Below are 15,234 nucleotides of genomic sequence, written 5' to 3'. Positions count from 1 at the left end.
CATCTCCTCCTCATCTTCCCTCCATCTCCTCCTCATCTTCCCTCCATCTCCTCCTCATCTTCCCTCCATCTCCTCCTCATCTTCCCTCCATCTCCTCCTCATCTTCCTTCCATCTCCTCCTCATCTTCCCTTCATCTCCTCCTCATCTTCCCTCCATCTCCTCCTCATCTTCCTTCCATCTCCTCCTCATCTTCCCTCCATCTCCTCCTCATCTTCCCTCCATCTCCTCCTCATCTTCCCTCCATCTCCTCCTCATCTTCCCTCCATCTCATCCTCATCTTCCCTCCATCTCCTCCTCATCTTCCTTCCATCTCCTCCTCATCTTCCCTCCATCTCCTCCTCATCTTCCCTCCATCTCCTCCTCATCTTCCCTCCATCTCCTCCTCATCTTCCCTCCATCTCCTCCTCATCTTCCCTCCATCTCCTCCTCATCTTCCCTCCATCTCCTCCTCATCTTCCCTCCATCTCCTCCTCATCCTCTCTCAATCTCCTCCTCATCTTCCCTCCATCTCCTCCTCATCTTCCCTCCATCTCCTCCTCATCCTCTCTCAATCTCCTCCTCATCGTCCCTCCATCTCCTCCTCATCTTCCTTCCATCTCCTCCTCATCTTCCCTCCATCTCCTCCTCATCTTCCCTCCATCTCCTCCTCATCTTCCCTCCATCTCCTCCTCATCTTCCCTCCATCTCCTCCTCCTCCAGAACCTGCAGAACCTCGCTGACGTGAACGTTCATCTCGTCTGTTGCAATGAGTTCATACATGCATCAGGTCTCCCCTGTGATGAGCAGCACTTTGCAGCCTTCCCAAAGCGTCTCGGTGGCCAGTCCAGTGCTGCATTTACACGTCCAGCTCTTCACTGCTGCGTCGACACAGTGGAGTGTTGTGTTGTTGTGTTGTTGTCTGAGCGGGTGATTCATCCTCAGGATGAATGGCAACGCCTGGATGGATAAACACTTATCTCACCTGTGTGCACGGAGCCTCTTCTCACCGATGGATCACTGTAACGGACCTTTGGGTGCGTTCACTTTCAATTGTTTTTAGATTTCTTATCTTTTCAAGCTTGTGACCTCTAAAAGAGAGTAAAACAACTAAGATTAGAGAACAATCTGAATAAATAAGTATCATTTTGTGTTGTAAAATGTCATTAAAAATCAATAGTAGAACATAGAAGACACGTATTTGAAGTTTCCAGGCAGCTCTTACAAAACGATGGCGGCTTGCAAAGTCAAACTCGACATCTCATTAATAGCAAAAGTGTGACGCAATAAAACGCTGCGAGAAAAATATTCAGGGAGGAGAAGACGAGAAGAGAAGAAGGGCAAAGATAAGGACAAATAATGGCAATAGTAGAAAGAGGTGATGAGGAGTTTGAGAACGTTTAGTCTTCATCTTTCAGCCTTCCCTCTTTCCCTCTCTCCACCTATTGTCCCTCTCTCTCTCTTTCCTCATCATCTCTGTCTATCATCCATTCCTCACAATCACAACATCTCCTCTCTCTCTCTCTCTCTCTCTCTCTCTCTCTCTCTCTCTCTCTCTCTCTCTCTCTCTCTCTCTCTGGGTCTATCTTGGTCCCTTTTATATCCGTTATTCCCTTTTTCTCCCCCGTCTTCCTCCGTCTCCCCGTCTCTCCGTGGCCTGATTTCCTCTCCACTTTGTCTACCAGCGACAGAAACAAAGAGCCGGCATGTTTTCTTTGTGTTTTTCATTCTTCGCTATGGCAACAAACCATATCCAAAGAATACATAAATATATCTTTGCCAGGAATACGATCTTAAAACAGCAGCAGTCGTACTGAGGAGTCTGTCTTTTCAGAGTATGTGACAAAACTAAGAATCCTGTCTTACAACGAGGAACTTGGTATATTATTGTATGTGTATAAATATATATTTATATATATTACAAAAATGTATATATATATATATATTTGTATATATATATACATTTTTGTAATATATATATATATATATATATATATAAACTAATGATCCTATTTTACAACAAGGAACTCTATATATATATATATATATATATATATATATATACAAAATAATATATATATATTTGTATATATGTATATATATGTATATATACATATATACAAATATATACATATAATATTTTATTTTATTTTTATATATAAAAACTAAGAATACGATTTGTTACGACGAGGAACTTAAGATATATATTTATATATATATATATATATATATATATATATATCTATATATATCTATCTATATATATATATATATATCTATATATATAGATATATATATATATATATATATATATATATATATATATATCTATATATATATAAATATATATTTATATATATATAAAAAAATATATGTATATATACAGTATATAGCCATCGGCACATCCAGTAAGTGTGGAGGGACATTTGAAGAAACAGGAAGCAGTCTGGAGCGTTAGTTTATATAAAAATAAACTCTGTGATTACTGATAGAACTTTGTAGTTTAACTTTCTTGAATAAATGATTCTCTCTTGATTCTTGTTGTTCTGAGTTTGTACTCGTGGTTAATTGCACTTATTGTAAGTCGCTTTGGATAAAAGCGTCAGCTAAATGGAATGTAATGCAATCATTCAGGAGAAACCAAAAACACGTTTTCCTCTTCTAGAGACTGAAGAACAGTTGAGGTTCCATCTTTTGAAAACTGCGTTTGAGAACCTTTTGAAACTTTCTGATTGGTTTAAGATGAGATGAAAGTTAGAAGAGTCCTCAGACTTACACATGAGTTATGTTTTTTAATGAAACTCCAAAACGACTCCATCCGGCTTCTCAGGTGTGATTGCATCACTTCCTCATTCTGAATCCAATGAACATAAAAACCAAAGGGATAATTATACAACCGCTTTTTTATTTTTTTCGTATGGTGACATGCATTCAGGGAATATTTCCACTTTATGAGTCCCGGTATCTCTGCATTGTCGTTAGAATGTATTATACCCATCCTGCAGTGAGTTTGACTTCCAACAACTTTATTTCTATGCATGGCCTCAGCAGACTTTTTATTGTTTTTACATCAGCTATACATCTACAGAGTTGTACTCTCCTGACTCTACTTTACAATAATGGTTTCATTATTACTGTGACGGAAGTGGGGTCGCTCTCTTTACAGTCAAATGTGAGAGAGATCATGACAGAATATGACATTTTTTTAAAGATGTTGTTCTCCTTCCACAAGCGAGAAGAAACTGGGGAAATAACTATCAGAGTTATTTCTGGAATTTATATTAGAATTGGATCCAAATGAAAATGTACTTTTCCCAAATGGCTTCTTTCAGTATTTCCCGACCTTCATCACGTTCAGCTTTTGTATTCACTACTTTACTCCTTAAGTTCTGTCCTTGGAAGGAAATGAATAGTAAACTCAAGGTCAAGTCCTCCAAACATTTCCCCGTCTCTTCGAACAACAACGCGTCAACACGGACATCACCTTCCCAGAAAGTAGGACCTCCGTGTAGTGATACGAAAGAGGGACTTTTGGAGCTGTTAGACAGTGTTAAAAAATAAAAGTTTTTTTTGAAGCAGAGGACATCTGAAATTAGGTTGTATCTGAGAGAAAACTAATACAGTAAAAGTCGGGTTACACGCTGCTACGACCTTCGGTCAGTGTCCCCGTTAGCTCCCCGCTGTAGCCAGCTGGCGCTCATGCTAGTTCTCCGCTAACTTCCGCTAACTTCTGCTAACTTCCGCTAGCTCCCCGACAACCACCGAAGGTAGCGGGACCTGACTTGGGCAGAGGGGAGCTAGCAGCAGCAGCAGCGCTAGCAGCAGCAGCACTAGCAGCAGCAGCGCTAGCTAGCGCTGCTCCTAGCTTGCTACAGCAGGACACTGACCGGAGGTAGGAGCGGCTTGTAACCCGACTTTTAAGGTACATTAAATATTTTGAGTTATACATATGAGAAAAATACATTCATGCCTGTAATGTAGTGGTTGGTTAAATCTTCTGTGCATGTAGAAAATATCAGGATCAAATTCCTTGTGTGTCGTCACATTTCCTTGACAATAAGAAGATGATTCTGAGAAAATTATGAGGGTTGGAGAGCAATGAGAAGAAACAACTGTAATCTAAATCTATAGTTTAGCATAAGCCGCTCCATCAAACCTTATTAAAAGAAAACTTCAGCTAAATGTATTACAAAACATTTCTTAATAGTTCAAACATTTACGCCCACTATACTTTGTACACAGTTTATTTTTTTCATAAAACTTGAGAAAAAAGTGAGATTGAATATCTTGCAATAATGGAAAAGCAACAAAGCAAACATCAATATGTTCTGATGCGCTTGGACGCAGGCAGTGAAAACCGTGAAGAAAACAAAAGGATGCTGTCAATGAAATGCCAATTTATTGGATCTATAAGTCCAGACTTATGAATATCCATTATTAAAGTATGGTTACGTTTTGGTACAATCCAGATCCGAGGCACAGTTACTGGGGAGTTGAAGGGGAGTCAGTGTCGAGGAGCTTACATTGTGCCGGTCCAGTGATCGGTTCTGAACACATTTCAGGTCTGATGGTTCACTCGGGTCGATGATCTTCTGCTCCCTTTGGAAACTTAACTAAGGAGCTTCCATAAGGAGACACAATCTGACTCTCAGAGATGAGCATGAAAGACCGAGAATGCAAAATATCCATTTTTCATCTAAGACGGGGACAACTGTCTCCTGCATCAAAGACCAAATGGAAAAAGGCGGAAAAGAAAAGGAAGATCATTTCTGTTTCATAAATCCGGGACACACTGGAACATCGAGAGGATTTCATGAAGGTTTTCATGAAGTTCTGACAATCAGAAGAGAAACTGAGCGTTGTATTAATGTTAGTGCGACACGTTTAAAGACTGTGTTAACGGTTGATTAGAAAGGACGATAGAACTATTCTTTAATAAGCCCCGCCCCCTAACTGCTGCTCGTCAAGCTGTGAGAGCCACCGAGGAGCCCACACTGTCACTAACTGCACTTCCTGAATAAAAACAGATCACAGTGTAAAAGTGAACCACAGCATCACCTGGTGACCGAGACAGAAGTTAAGGAACAACACTGTTCTGGTAAAGATGTGCTGGTCTTTATTCCCTGTGTCTTTACCTTCAGCATACCTTCAGTAACTAGCGTAGCATAGAAGTGATAACACTCTGCTAATGTTAGCTTGACAGATTTCCACGTTTATGTTTTAGAAACTTCCTTTCAGCATCTCCGGGTAACGATTATCACTATTACGCAACGTTTTAGCCACGAAAGCGGCCTGAAAACGAGTTGTCGGAGCAGGATGACGCTGCGCTATGATTGGCCGGTCTGTTTCTGAGGGGCGGGACTTAGGGAAGGGGGTCAACCGACAATGTTACTTTGGCGTCTTTGAGATATCTGGCTTCACCTTCGTTTTGATAGAATTTTAATTCAATGTTGTCGATGACTTTCACCGAATCAACGCCGGCTGTGTGCCTTTTCAAAACCTGCAGGAGGTGAGAATTTGGGTTGAGCAAGTATGAATATACATTTTCCCCAAACAGTATCATTAGCAGATCATTTATGACGAGGCAGTCGAGTGTTATGGAATGCCAAAGAATCTGCAGGTGATTTCACTGATTAACGCGCCATCCAGGACAAGCTAATCAGACAAATCAGCTGCTGTGTGTGTGTGTGTGTGTGTGTGTGTGTGTGTGTGTGTGTGTGTGTGTGTGTGTGTGTGTGCAGACGCTGTGGAAGCTGCTTTCCTCTGTGATGTTATGTAAAGCTGACAGACAGATAAACCTTTCGTTATGCGCTTGACGCAACGCCTCAAAAAGAAACCTTTTGATGCGGCTGAAGTGTTTACGATGTAAACGCAAATATGGGAATTGGTTTTAAGAACTTGGGTGCTATTTATCATCAATATCATCACATTCACTGGGGTTGATTTTCCATCTTAAGTTATTTCAATAAATCTAATTCTATCTCATCTGTGCTTGAACTCTTTTTGGCATTTTCTTTCACACTTTCTCACTGTTGCAATTCTTTCAAAATGCATTTGTGCTTGATTTCATGCATCCTATGTATTCCATGAAGTGAGTTTAGAAGTGACTTGCAGAATATTTGCAGTTATATTTGGACGGTGTGAAACAGATGAGACCAGCAGTGAGATTACACCAGGCGTACACCTCTGCGTTTGAAAAGTGCCAACAAAGTGCCACCAGGGGGCGACTCCTCTGGTTGTATAGAAGTCTATGCTTCATGTGTTAAAGCTGCATAATCTTTCCTGACCCACAAGAGGCGACTCCTTTGGTTGTATAGAAGTCAATGAGTCATGTGTTAAAGCTGCATTCTCTCTCCTGACCATCAAGAGGCGACTCCTCTGGTTGTATAGAAGTATATGCTTCATGTGTTAAAGCTGCATTATCTGTCCTGACCCACAAGGGGTGACTCCTCTGGTTGTATAGAAGTATATGCTTCACATGTTAAAGCTGCATTCTCTCTCCTGACCACCAGGGGGCGACTCCTCTGGTTTTATAGAAGTCTATGCTTCATGTGTTAAAGTTGCATTATCTTTCCTGGCCACCAAGGAGTGACTCCTCTGGTTGTATAGAAGTATATACTTCATGTGTTAAAGCTGCATTATCTCTCCTGACCACCAGGGGGAAACTCATCTGGTTGTATAGAAGTCAATGTGTCATGCGTTAAAGCTGCATTCTCTCTACTGACCACCAGGGGGTGAGTCCTCTGGTTGTATAGAAGTCTATAGAAAATGACTCTACTTTAGAGGCGGGGCTACAAGGTGATTGACAGGTCTTGACCACGACGTTGGTTTCCGGTCTGGGACTTTTTAATTTTTTCCATCTTAGAACTTTAACCCTTTCACAGTTTTGTTTTCAGTTCATGGATGTTAATTGTAAAATTGTAGTCAGTTGTGCTTAGCTCCGCCCACTTCTGTTTCAAAACCAATGGGTGACATCACAGAGACGATGTGTCCACTTCCTGCAGTCCATGGGTTGCACTTTAAAGACGTTCTGATGTGGCTGAAAAAAACTCTCATCTTGAAAAATGTAGCAAAGAGAAGAGAAGAGCATGGAGACGCTTTGATGTTGCACATTGATTCATATGCACACAGGAAACGTGTTTTATTCTTCTTATTGTTGTCGTTGTTGGTCTGTGTGAGTCTTCCAGCATGCCAAGAGTCTTTAGCACTTAACCTGCTGTTACCTTCGTTGCCTCTGGATACTGGGATGGGGGAAGGGGGGCGGGGGGTCGATCACTTTCCTCCGTCTCCCATCATGCCTTGCTTCGTATTCCAGGCACGCAGCAAGGACTGTGTATGTGTGGCAGTTAAGGGCGTGCACACACACACACACACACACACACACACAAACACAGAGAAAGAGTCACATGAGACACACACATACACACACACACACACACACACACACACACACACACACACACACACACACACACACACACTATCAGGTTGTTGCATCAGACACTGCCCCCTCACCACAACTGTAGACCACAGAAGTTTACTGCATTCAGATTCAGATGAGGGAAGTGTGTGTGTGTGTGTGTGTGTGTGTGTGTGTGTGTGTGTGTATATGTGTGTGTGTGTGTGTGTGTGTGTGTGTGTGTGTGTGTGTGTGTGTGTGTGTGTGTGTGTGTGTGTGTGTGTGCACAGTACAAGCTGAAACTGTTGAAAGCCCGTAACATGAATATTTGATGTGCACACGTGTGTGCAGCGCTGGATTGTGGTTGAAATCATGAACCACAGGGTGTGTGTGTACACAGCAGCATACACTTATTGCTCTGCGTCTGTGTCTGTGTCTGTGTGTGTGTGTGTGTGTGTGTGTGTGTGTGTGTGTGTGTGTGTGTGTGTGTGTGTGTGTGTTCACAAATGCAGACATCTGGTTGTGCGTCAGTTACTTTCCACAGCAGATGGATTTTCCTGCGATCTTATATCCATCTCGTAAGGATTTCTGGTAATGCGTGGTTGTGGGCGTGGCTTAGTAATGCATTGCTGTGGGCGTGGCTTAGTAATGCATTGCTGTGGGCGTGGCTTAGTAATGTGTTGTTGTGGGCGTGGCTTAGTAATACATTGATGTGGGCGTGGCTTAGTAATGCGTTGTGGGCGTGGCTTAGTAATCCGTTGTTGTGGGCGTGGCCTATGCGAGAGTGAGCTCGTCCTTAACAACAACAATGGCGGCTCCTGAAGAGGTTAGCGTAGATAATGCAATAGCATCAGTGATTTCTTCAACTCTTCCATTCTCGAGATGGAAAAGATGTTTTAGCTCCTCCCTCGACTGGCATCATCCAATCAGATATTAAGTAGCCTTTTTGGAAGCGCCGGCTCTTTTCCAAACAGTTTCCAATGCCGGCTTCTCGGCCGGTTCTGTGAAGACCAAACCATCCGGCTCGTGGGTTAGTTTGCCGGAGGGTTGGAGGCAGACTGCAGTAGCTGGAGCTCATTATTTCCCCTTTGATTGGTGTTAATTTGAGTTACTTCAAGGGAAATTAATAAAAAATCACTTCAACAGAAATAACTGTGAGAATCAGATATAATTTTTTCTGTACTTTACTGCCATTTGTTGTGTTACGCACATACACTCATATTCAAAAGGTCATTAGCATTTTCTTCCAATTATTTTGGTTTGCTGTCTATTAGCAGAAGGATTTGTTTAAAGGTTTGTACTGTAAACGGTGGGAATATAATAATATGAAACATGCAATAACTACATATTTTGGGGGCAATGGAACAAGCTGTGAATCACTGACATGTTGTGATGATCTTTGTTGCATAGAGTTGCATATTTACACATCCAGGGAGCAACATTATCATTAATCCTCCTGTTGGTGACCGGTTGCTCAATTCAAGTCAGTTGGTCAATCTTTTTAAGCTGTTTTTGTTTTCTTCTCAAACTCCTGATAGAACTACTGCGTCTGAGACGATCACATTCAAGGACATGTATTCATCGCGGGATTAAAGGTTTGAAACATGTGGTTAATGTTGTAAATGGAAAGACTCTGTCAAAAGGTGTTGAAAGGAGGCAAACTATGAGAATGACCTTTCAAACACTTCCCAGTACAACCACAGCTCCCAGTGTGACCTGGTTCTACTTCATGTGTCTGATTGAGGTCACACTGGGAGCTGTGGTTGTACTGGGCTGGGAGTCTGAGTGCACGTGTGAAGCATTGCTCTGAACGCACAGATACAGACTGATGCTCAGACCGGTTAACCGGAGCGTTGCTGTCACTAGAAACAAAGAAGAAGCGTCTCCATGTGATAAAAGTCTCCATGAAGGAATCAAATACTGAAGTTATTTTGCAGTTTGAGATCTTCTTGTTGATATCGTAGCGTTCAAACTTAACAATTCAGATGAATGGCGATGTCTTTAATCTATATACATTAATTTAGGATTACATTGCACTACTGTTCGTTTTGTTAGTTCATTTAATTATTATTAGTATATTCTATTTGTTGTAAGTATTGTGCATTTTTCTTATTATTCTTTTTTTTAAATATAATGTGCATTTTTCTTCTTATTATATTATATTTGTTGTGCATATGTATCTATCCATCTATCCGTCTATCTGTCTATCTATCTATCTATCTATCTATCTATCTATCTATCTATCTATCTATCTATCTATCTATCTATCTATCTATCTATCTATCCATCTATCCATCTATCTGTCTATCTATCTATCTATTTATCTATCTATCTATCTATCTATCTATCTATCTATCTATCTATCTATCTATCTATCTATCTATCTATCTATCTATCTATCCATCTATCCGTCTATCTGTCTATCTATCTATCTATCTATCTATCTATCTATCTATCTATCTATCTATCTAACGTTGTGTCATTCTATCCATCTATTCATCTATTTCCTATGAAGTGTATTTTACTTCAAAGTAATTAAATATTCAAACCATTAGTGAAAAACTTAAAGGAGACTAATTGCAGGTCTGAAGAACTCGTTAATCGTGGTCCTGCCTTTGAGAAAATTAAAAAATATGAGAAATTGCAGAATGCGGCACTCTTCAGAACAAATGTGTTCGTACGAGAGGTTAGAGAATATATATATATATATATATATATATATATATATATATATATATATATATATATATATATATATATATATATATATATATATATATATATATATATATTTATATGTCATGAGACAGCTGGCAGCAGAGTCACCGTACTGTGTTTCAATCAAACAGACAATCAAGTGTCTATCAGTGTGTGTTGTTATTGTGATTGCACCCAATTAAAAGGAAGATATTGCAATTCCTGAAACCCTCCGGGGGCATTAAGGGAGACGCAGACAAGCGGGAGGAGACGGGAAGACAGGCGTCTGGAGGTCTGCAGAGCGGCAGGAGGAACCTGACCGTGTTCAGACATCACCACCAGGGTCCAGGAGGACGGGCAGACATTTAAACAAGCTTATGAATGCACATGCAAACGTTTAATGAGGTGAGTACATCTCCAAAACAGCTGGCAGCACAGTGTCAGTTCAATGGAAACATATGCTGCTTCCATCAAAACAGATCATAATAATAACAAAAAGTGTGATTGTTGCTATTAGAGAAGAAGGCAGCTTATTGATGGATCTGCAGATGAAAGGCAGGGCGAAGACGCTGGATGTCATCAAAGATGTTTTATTACAATATTCATGTGTTAGTACAATTAACGAGATCATAAAAATCTGCATCGCCACCACCTGTCACACCAAAATAAACTCAGCGGTGCATCTGCAGCACAGATATGTACCAGCTTTATTATATTTATCATTTGTAGAAACAGACTGGTTATTATGGAATCGGCCGCTTCTTTAGTTGTTGCCATTTGTTCCCGTTAAATGTTTTTTCCCACATATTTATGGCAAAAAATAACAAAACGTATGATCTGCATCTCATAGTCTTCACCAGCAGGTGGAGTTTCCTCTGCTGGCTATTAAAATAACCTAATAATTACATGAAGGGGCTCACCGTCTGTGCATTATGTGCGTATGAAGCCACGCCCCCAACATGAAGCCACGCCCCCCATAGCGTCCTCTGTTCCAACGTCTATATATGGTCATTCTTCACTTTTACTTCCTCTGTGATGACTGACCTTCCTGACCCTGAGAAAACCAACTTGCTCTGTGTCGTCTGTGTGTGTGTGTGTGTGTGTGTGTGTGTGTGTGTGTGTGTGTGTGTGTGTGTGTGTGAAGCATATTGCGGTTATGCAGCATCCATACATGCATTAATGGGCAACAACCTTCACCCCTTCTGGTCTCAGACGTTCCTCAGAGGCTTGCCATTGTTGCTCCAGTTCAGCCGCGGCGGTCGTCTGAAATAACCCACTTTATTGAGTTATTGTTATATATATATTATGTTCAATATGTATTGTGCATGAATGTGTGTGAGGCAATACTTTGAGGCTGACCGACACGCTAAGTAGAATTATTTATGTCTAGATGCAAAGCAACCAATGTTCACTGGCATCATGTGACTATTACATAATTTTTAATGACATTTTTGAATGTTAAATTGACTTTTGACGCTTGATATAAGTAAATACAATTGATGTTAATTTAGTGAAGACCTCTCATCTGATTTAAATAATCGAAATAGTAAAAAAAAAAAAAAAAAAGTGTTTATGTTATATTGTTGTTAAAATATTGAGTGTAATATATTGGTTATCACGACATTAAACATTAAACACGCAGCTGACTCACATTTCTCTAATTCTGTGACTTCTTAAACCAACTGGCTGCAACCGGGATGGTGAAGTGTATTTTATTCATGTACTGTAAGGGGCTGAGGGACAGAGTGGGCGGAGTCACCAGACAGTTGGCTCCGCCCACTCCCATGTGACATCTCCTCATCACGGGAGAATAAAGAACCATCAGAACGTACATTTGTACATCCGTAAAGCTACATTTGGGGAGTTTAGAATGGATAAGTCAGCCAGTGGTGGGTTTTGGTCGACTCTGTCAGTAAAGAGTATCTTCATGTCTCTACTGAGGTCTGCATCGTGAAGAAAAACACATCATCCGCTTTAACGTTTGCGTTTTCTTTTGTATTCCTCGCCACCGAACATCCGATGAGGTGAGCAGTGAGTCATCATCACATGCTCTCCTTCACTGTCACCGCGTGTCCATTAAGCAGTTTAACACAGAGCCGCCTCGTAAATGTGACACTGAGTGCTTTGGGGGATAAAAAATAAAATAAAATATCCCCATGCCTATGACCTGTGACCCTGACATGTCCCACTACCCTGAACATGAGAGTGGCCGCCTCTGTGAACCCAGGTATACACCCAGGGGAGAGACATTACAGGGAGACATTAATCAAAGAGCACACACACACACACACACACACACACACACACACACACACAGCAGAAACACAGTTGCCTTTTACGGCGTGTGCTTCGAGGTAGAAGCCCATTAGGAGTCGACACGTTTGAACCCCTGAGCCCGCCGTCTGATTATGGGACTGTGGAAGGGCAGGCAGTGGGAGTGCTGGGAGGCAGTGGGAGTACTGGGAGCCAGTGGGAGTACTGGGAGGCAGTGGGAGTACTGGGAGGGAGGCAGTGGAAGCACTGGGTGGCGATTCCTGCCGTGCAAGAGGGACCGATTATACCGCATCCGCTCTCTAACCCTCGGCGCCGGCCCTTTGTTGCAGAGACAAACCGGCTCTATCTCGCCCTGCAGACGGCCCTTCTCTCTTTCCTCTCTCCCTCCCTCCCACATTCTTACTTCTTTCCTTTCTCCGTCTCTTCTCAGTCCTCATTCTCTCAGTGTCTGTTCTTTTCCTCCCTCCTCTGGACTTCATCTCACGCTCTCTTTCCTGCCTTTCGGGCCTCTTCTCTGTTTATTCGGTGTCTTATCTCCACCCCTCCCCCTCTTTTCCCCTCTTCATTTTCAGCCTGATCATCGTTTCTTTATCTTGGATTTTCAAAGGCATCAAGCCAGAGTTTTATTGACTCTAAAATGCACTCATCGTCAGCTTCTGCCACAACGGTTTTTCACTTCCTGTCAGCTTTGGAATTTGGCTCCACGTGTAGAGTTGCAAAGTTGGAGGAGTTATTTTGGGCACGTCTGGTTTTTATTAAATGGTTTATTTGATAAGGGGACAGTGCACATTAATAAACACATTTCTGTAAATGCGCCAGAGTTAGCCATGAGGCCATTTTTCATCTGTAGTAGATGTAAAAAAATAAATACAACTAAACAAACTAAAGTTATTGATACATCAGCTGGATTATTTGACAGTTTCCCATTAATGTTAAGTTCCTGCAGCTTCCTTACTTTGTAGAAATATCATTTTAGTTATTCCTCTTGCATTGGTTCAATAAAAGTCCATTTCATTATTCCCAGAAAAAAACATGACATCATGCACAGTATGCGTCAGTCAGTCTTTAACATGAAAGTGAGCCATGTTCCTAAAATATGACACAAACATATTCATATCACACACTCACCCGACAAAAAAAAAAGGACACTCATTCATTTATTTATTTCAGTTCTTTAATAAAATCATCTTTTTTTGTTGTTTTTTTTCTTCTGTCCTGCTTGCGGTGCAGCACGTTATTGTCATGGCGCCCCCTGGTGGCAGAAGGCTGAAGCAGAGTGGCAGCAGCATCTTACCACCCTGACCTGTGTGTGTGTGTGTGTGTGTGTGTGTGTGTGTGTGTGTGTGTGTGTGTGTGTGTGTGTGTGTGGGGGTGCTGACAATAAAGTGGAGCACGGCGAGCCATCATCCCGTACAGTCCATACAGCAGTATTAACACAAGGCCTTGAGACATTGTTCACACACCGCGGTTGTGTTTCCACTGCAGGCAGAAAAGTGGGCTCACCAGGGCGTGGCTTCACGTGTCGATGTGCCTTTGTGCCATATCGACGACCATTAATGCATCGTGAGCATCGTACGTGTGCTGGATCGTTGTCGTCCATTAGAGGAATAAAAGCGACAAAAAAAGGTTCCGAGATGTGATCGTCTAAAGGAAAGCCCTGGTTCGGCCATTTTTGGGGCCTTGGTGGAAAGACAAGAAATAGCGAGCAGATTCAGCCCTGCCCCCTGACGTGTCGTATTAGCTTTTACCAGTTTTGTAAAATGAAGATAGAAACAGTGTGTCTGGCGTGTATAATTATTTTTGTTTTTACAGCACAGCAGCTCGGCAGAAAACACCACATTATGTACGTATATCAAAGTCCTTATATATACGGTATAGGTCGGTTGGCAGGGGTAGCTGTGCATGTTTTTGTATAGTAATTCAGCTACTAAGATGCAACAAAAAAAAGCCTGTGCTGCTCGCTACATTGTGTCGAAGAGGTCACTTTACACTGCGGTATAAACTCCAGGGTCCGATGTGAACCGGAAACGGGGTCGAGGAACGTGACCCGCCCCCCGTTTTCATAAGTGAGAATTGTGGTAAAAGCTGCTGTATCCATAAAAGGTTTAATTAGTTGTTAATCTGTAGCCCAAACCAAAAATAAAGGCCCCTCTGGGTAGACAAACACACGCCACCACTGCTACAGTGACACGGTCATAAGACACTCGCGCACCCCTCCACGTCGTCACGGTGTTGAAATCTTAGCGTTAGCTACGCTAGCTAGCTAATGGAGGCGAATGGTTGGTCTTAAGTGAGCAAAAACACAGGTAAGTACTGGTCTCTGTTTTCGCTGCGGGGGTTGGGGAGCTGGGCGGGAGGTTCGAGACGAGACAGACAAACAGACATATTCATCGAGATAATACTGAAAAATTTAGTAGACAAACTTATATAACATAGATCTAAGCGCCTTTGAAATATACTATCATATATGTTTAGATATTCTATCTTTTTTTTTCTTCTTCTTCTTTTAGATGAAATAAATATCCACAGATAACTCTTCTTTTTTTCAAAAAACAGACCAGCTTTTACAATTGCAGACACGCAACAACACGATGGATAGACATGAGGAAAAAAGAGGCGAGGGGGAGAAAATAAAAATAAAGGAAAGATTGTTTTGTTTTTTTCTCGGAGGAAACTTCCCAGGCTTCGTGTTCACGGCGCCAGCAGCTTGCTGACGTGCGCTCGCCCTGCCGCTCATGCCGGAGACAAATGAGCACGCATTTGTTTTCCAACTTTTGGAACGGCAAACTGAACGCGAAGGTCACGGAGACCTTGAGGGTCGTCGCACTCGAGCTTCCGGCGGCGCCAAACGCACAGAAACATGTCACACTTACTCAACGCTTTTACT

This window comes from Taurulus bubalis (genome assembly GCF_910589615.1).
Source record: "Taurulus bubalis genome assembly, chromosome: 16".
Taxonomy (NCBI): domain Eukaryota; kingdom Metazoa; phylum Chordata; class Actinopteri; order Perciformes; family Cottidae; genus Taurulus; species Taurulus bubalis.
Note: the sequence above shows the minus strand (reverse complement) of the source record.